Raw genomic sequence first — 6,050 nt, 5'->3', positions numbered from 1 at the left:
GCTGAGCCTAAATAGCAATTTTTAAAACAACATCATGACAAGTTGGGAGAGTGCAGAAGAAAGGAAAAGTTTTATATTTTACAGCCTTTAATGACACTTTTTTTAAACTGGGTATCTCAGACCAGGCGTGGTGGCTCATATCCTAGTCTATAATCCTAGCACTCTGGGAGGCTGAGACAGGTGGATTGCTTGAGTTCAGGAGTTTAAGAGCAGCCTGAGAGAGAGTGAGATCCCACCTCTACTAAAAATAGCCAGATATAGTGGTGGAGGCCTATAGTCCCCGCTACTTGGGAGGCTTAGGCAAGAGGATCGCTTGAGCCCAAGAATTTGAGGTTCTTGTGAACTGTGATGACCACAGCACTCTAACCAGGTGACAGAGTGAGACTATGACTCCAAAAAATAAAAATAAAAGTAAAATAAACTGGGGGTCTCCATTTTTATTTTGCAATAGGCCCTAAAAATTATGTAGCCAGCCCTCTTCCCATTTTATAAATGAGTGCCTGAGAGCTTAAGAGAGCCTAGAGGATTGCCCAGGGGTACTCAGTTGGGATTCAAACCCTGGCCTGACTCCAGAGCACAGGTTCCTAAGCAACTCCCAGTCTTCAGGATGCCTCCCAAAATACCAGGTCAGCGGAGCTTTCACTGGCAGAGAGGGATGTTCTCCAACACACTCGGATCCTCCCTGGTCTGGCCTTGCTGCCACTGCCAAGGCTCAGGCCCATCTGCTCTCTCAAGTGAGGCCTTTCCAAAGGCCCCTTGCTGGCCTTCCTGCCTCCAGACTCACCTCTGGTATAGCAGACTTACCTATGGCTTCACTGCATTGGTGCTAGGATAAAGTCCAGACACTTCAATCCAGCAAGCAAAGCCCTTTAACATTTGGCCCCTACTCGTATTCAGGCAAACCTGTCTCCTCCAAATTCCCCAAACTGGCCTTCGTTCATGCTGTTCCTCCAGCCTAGACTGTTTTTCCAGATCTTCTCCCTATAATTTCTCCCCACTTTGAAAATTCATTTTATTGGCTACCTCAATTGTATGTATTCACTCTCTTTCTACACACTATTTTTATTTTAGAGACTGGGCTTTAGTCTGTCACCTAGGCTGCAGTACAGTGGTGTGATCATAGCTCACTGTAGCCTCAAACCCCTGGCCTCAAGTGGTCCTTCCTCATTGGCCTCCAAAAGTGCTGGGACTATAGGTGTGAGCCACCACACCCTGCCTCCCTGCTAATTTTTGACAGGCTCTGAATGAGAGACCTCTGGCGAGGCTCTCAGAGATCAAGACCTACTCCCCATCGTACATAAGGGGAAAGTGAGGCCTAGGGAGAGGAAGGTACACAAATAGGGACATGAAGTCAGGGAAGCTGAGGCAGAGCTGTGATTGGAACTCCCTACCCAGGCGTCCTGTTCTTAGGGAGTCAGTGGCCTTCCTCAGCGTTTGGTTGCTGGGGGGGAAGAGGCTCTGCTGGGCCAGGACAAGGTAGTCTCAAAAGCCAAGGAATGACCCTAGGACAACCTGGCCTCATGGGGCTCTGTCCCCACCCTGTGGGATGGTCTCTAAGTAGTAGAAGTGAGAATTTGAGCTGTATATCTGGGGATAGGTGCTGGGTTAGAGTCTAGGAGTGCTGATGGCTCCTGGATGAGTGGCGGGGCCAGGAAGCCTGCCTTCTGCCCCTGTTGTTACCCCAGCTTCAGTCATTCATTCAGAAATGTTTATCCCAGCATGTACCAGGCCCTGAAGAGATGGTCCTTATTCTCCTTGATCTCACACCCAAGAAAGGAACAAGCCATGAATCCCAAGAAACCACACACAGACGCAGATTGCTGTGCGGCTGGTGGTGTCTTGAGAACATGGTGGGGTGGGATTTCCGTCAGGGAAATTAGGAGACTGCCTGGAGGAAGTGATGCTTCTGCTGAAATTAGAAGGAACAGGGGAGGGAAACGTGTTCTGAGCTGGGGAACAGACTTTGCAAAGTTGACCTGGCTGGGCTGTCTTGGAGTGCCCTGGGCCTGAGTGTCTGTGTCTGCCACATCAGTGCTGGCAGTGGGAGTGGCGGCGGCAGTGTCTGCCCCAGAGAGAACAGAGAGCCGTGTGTGGGGAGGTGCCCTGCCACTGCCCCAGTTTGGTTTGTAAATGGGTTTGAGTCAAAATGCAAACAGTCTTGGAGGCCTGGAACTTCACCTTCCTCTTCTCAGCGGTCACTAGGGCTCAGTGAGCAGGTGTCCAGGCACTGAAAGAGTCATCTGTCTTATCTGATGTCATCCAAACAGTGAGCACGGTCTTAACCTCCCACTTTCCTCCCAATTTGACAGAGCCCCTTGGGGAGGGGAAGGGAAGCCCCTTGCTCCCAAGTGTTCAGAGTAGGAGATACCCTCCCCCATATGCCACGTCACCCTCATCCTAAGTTGTTTTGTTTTGATCTTTCGGTCTTGGAGACTCCATGCAAGTCCCAGATGTGCCCCCATCATGGTGAGGTCCCAAGCCTCCCCTGGCCTAGAGCCATCCCCATCCCCTGCCTGTGCCTGTGCTCTAGACAGGGTTGTCAGGAGCCCCCAGCCCCACTCTCCCACCTCCTCAGTCCTGCCCTGCAGGTCTCTAGCCTGTTTCTTACCACTTCCTTCCTCCCACAAGGGCCACACTGGGCCACAGCTGGGTCCCTGCACACAGTAGGCAGTTTCTTGCCTCTGGATCTTTGCTCACACTGTTCCCTGTGCTTGGAACACCTTTTCATCTTTCAGCTGGTGAATTCCTGCCCATCCACACATCTGGAAGCCCCCCTTAATCCATGAGGCTAACAAGGTGTTTACCCTGGGTGTTCACTGTGCCACCCCGTTTGGTGGGCACCCTGAGGGCAGTCACCTGCTCTGTCTATACTGCCCCAGAAAGTGTCAGGGCGGGTGTTGGTTGAATGATTGAGTTTAGGTGGGAAAACTTCCTGGGATTAGCACATGCTGATCTTATGGGGCTGAGGGAAGCGGAGATTTGTCATCAGCCAGGCAGAAAAGGCACCCAGGGGCCCTCAGCCAACCCAGGACACCTAAACCATTACACTTTGGCTGGAGGGGACTTGCCTCCTTCCTTTGTGCATCCCACTCTGCAGGAGCTCCCTGCACAGGGTGGAGCTGGGGACCTTGGGCTGCAGCTCCTTGAGGCAACTTCCTGTCCTCACCCCCTTATCTCCCCGACCAGGCTGAGGAGAGGAAATTGTCCTCTCCCTCCCAGTGGCAGACAGAGACACCCCTGGACTTCAGGAAGGGGGAGCATGCTATGAGGGCCTACTCCTTCCCAAACTGCCTCCTCTTTTGCTGCTACCAGATTCTCTTCCCAAAGCAGCCAGGCTATCACTCTCTAGACAAGTGCCCTCCGGGACTCCATGATCTTCATAATTAAGATCAACTCCTCAGCTTGGCCTTAAGGCTACTTCATCAACTTTATCTCATGCCCTTGCCCCCAGTACCAGCAACATGTCTTCTCTGTACCTTCTCCCAAATTTCCTCCCTCTCTGCCTTTGCCCATGTTGTTACCTGGAGGAGCCAGTGACCTGTGCTTCCCAAGCAGCCTATTTGTGGTCTCTGCCATGTTGTCTGAATTCTCATCTGCAGCGCCAAGAGAGGATGTATCTGCTGCATCCAAGTCATCATGCAGCTTCCCTATGGCAAACTCGTGCATGAAGATCATTATAAAGTCGCCCTCTAGGTTGTAAATGCTTTAATGCAGAAACTGCAGCACTCATTGCTACATCTCAATGCCAGGCACTGACTAGACTCTTGAAGACTGCAATTAAATGAAGGTGGTACTAGCCAATGCAACAAGACAAGAAAAAGAAATGAGGTACAACTGATAAAAAGTGAAAAAGGAATGGGCATATCCCCAGCTACAAGCTAGTGCCACCCTTGCCATGGGATATAAGAGAGCACTGAATGGACAGGGGTTTAAGTCTCAGAGAAGAGCTTGGATTTGCCTGTGCCACACAGCACATTAGCTTCCCTCCTAGCTCTGTGCTACTTTCTCTGCCACAGTGTGAGGCACAAACACACAGTCTCCTGGCTAGTCTTGTGTTGCGTTCACCAGCACCGTGGTGATAAGGCCACAGGCCCTTCCTGGCAGGGAGGGGGCTCCAGCTATTCTAAGCTGTGCCTGAGCAGTCTGCTGGAAGGGCCACAGCTGGTAGTGGGTTAAGTGTAGATAAAACACAAAACCCCTATTTGCCTTGTAAATTGTTATAACTGACCAAGCTTGTAAGCCTTAAGGCATAACCTGAAAATGAACTTTGTGATTTGGGACTTGCTCCCTGGTATGGGAAAGAAGCCCTTGGCTTGGGGAGCACCTGAGGGCAAGTCCTTGAGTACTGTGGTCAGTCCTTGAGGACCAGCCCTGCCTACGGTGTGCAGAGAGGTGGAGGAATGCTGGTTTGGCCTCCTCCATGGGGTGCTCCCAGGCCTGGGGCAGGGTTGGGGTGGCTGGTAAAGTCCTCAAGCCACGCTAGGTTCTCCTGGGCACTACCCTGGACATGGGAGTCTGAGAAAGCCTCTCCCCTCTGAACCTAGGATCACTGTGCAGTGGGATTGAGATGGACAGTGTCTGCAGTTTATAGGATCCCTGGTAGGAACCCGCTCACACTGCCCATCAGGATAAAGTGGCAGGAGACCCAGGCCCTGCTCTTGGCTCTCTGGCTGGGGTAACAGAAAAATGCAGGTCTCTATTTGTAGGCACCCAGTTTTCCCCACCCCATGGCCTGTAATCATGGTTTCCATAACAACCTGGGCTGTTCTTTCCCTCCGGGGGACTAGCTGTCCCAACTTCCCCTCCCCAGTGCCCTTCTGGGCCTCCTCATCCAGCGGCTGCCAGGACTCCGCCCCAGTTTCCCTGTGTGGGCAGCCAGCCCAGCTCCCTGGGGATATCCTGTCATTGTGGCCCACAGCCTAAGCCCAGCATCTGCCAGGTCAGCCCCACGTGTTCTGGGTTCTTTCCAGGTCCCCAGGTGGAGCCCGGGAGCCCAGATAGGTGAGGTAGTTGGCAAAGGCACCCGGAGCCCAAGTGTGGCAGAGCTGGGCACTGTGTCCAAGACACCTGATGCCTGGGCTGGGCAGCCTCTGGGACAGATGCATAGGTGGGGCTTTCTGACCCATGGCTGGCACTGTGGGTGACCTTGGCATGTCCTCTGGGATCCCTCCCCAAAGCCATGGCTTATCCAAACCTAGCCTAGGCCCAGCAGACCAAGGGATTCTGTATGACTAGTGAGTGTGGTCACTTCCAGAGCAGCTGGGTATGCTGGGTGTCACTGGGCCTTGGGCTGCCTGCCCTCTGGACCCAGAGGGTGGGAGGAGCACTTCAAGTGAGATCTGTCCCCTGGCCTTCAACAACTGTGCTCCATGAAAATATCCAAATTTGCAAGTTGGGTTCCATTTGCCTGTAACTCCCTGGAGCCACACCTCCTGATTTGCATGCCCAAATCAGCCCAGTCCTCCTTCCTCAACCATTTACAAAGGCAGCTGCAGGAGGTTGGGGGTGGGGGGATACGTGGGGGGGGAGAAGGGGAGGAAAGGATGGGACCAGGAGGAGGTCTGTTTTGGCACCTTTCAGTACTATCCAGTACTATCCTTTAAGTGCATCACTTAAACTTTAGAAGCAGCTTTTAGCACATGTTCTATTCTGCCCAGTGAGGCAAGGGCCACACAATTGGTGCCCAGGGAGGCAAGGGCCACACGATTGGTGCATGTGAGAGCAGGGATTTCAGCGCAGGTTCTGTGGTCACAGAGCCCAGGCTTTAAACCACTGTGTTGGGAACACAAGGTCCTGGACTGCTTGCTCCAGGTCCCTGGGCAATTCAGGGCCAGCTCTAAACGCAGCTCTGACTCAAAGCCCCTGCTAATGACCACTGAGTGATATAGCCTAGTGAAAGCTCTGTGGATGGACCACAGGCCTCCTTGGTTCCCAACATGTCCTCAGCACTCTCTTCAAGGCCCCTGAGGTACCTGGCAGTCACCTTTGGCTAGGTGAGGAACACCACTTCAGAATTCCATTGGCTTTAGCCTTAGCTCCACTGTGTGACT

Source organism: Otolemur garnettii, unplaced genomic scaffold (genome assembly GCF_000181295.1).
Source record: "Otolemur garnettii isolate 467f Iridium unplaced genomic scaffold, OtoGar3 scaffold00145, whole genome shotgun sequence".
Lineage (NCBI taxonomy): Eukaryota > Metazoa > Chordata > Mammalia > Primates > Galagidae > Otolemur > Otolemur garnettii.
Note: the sequence above shows the minus strand (reverse complement) of the source record.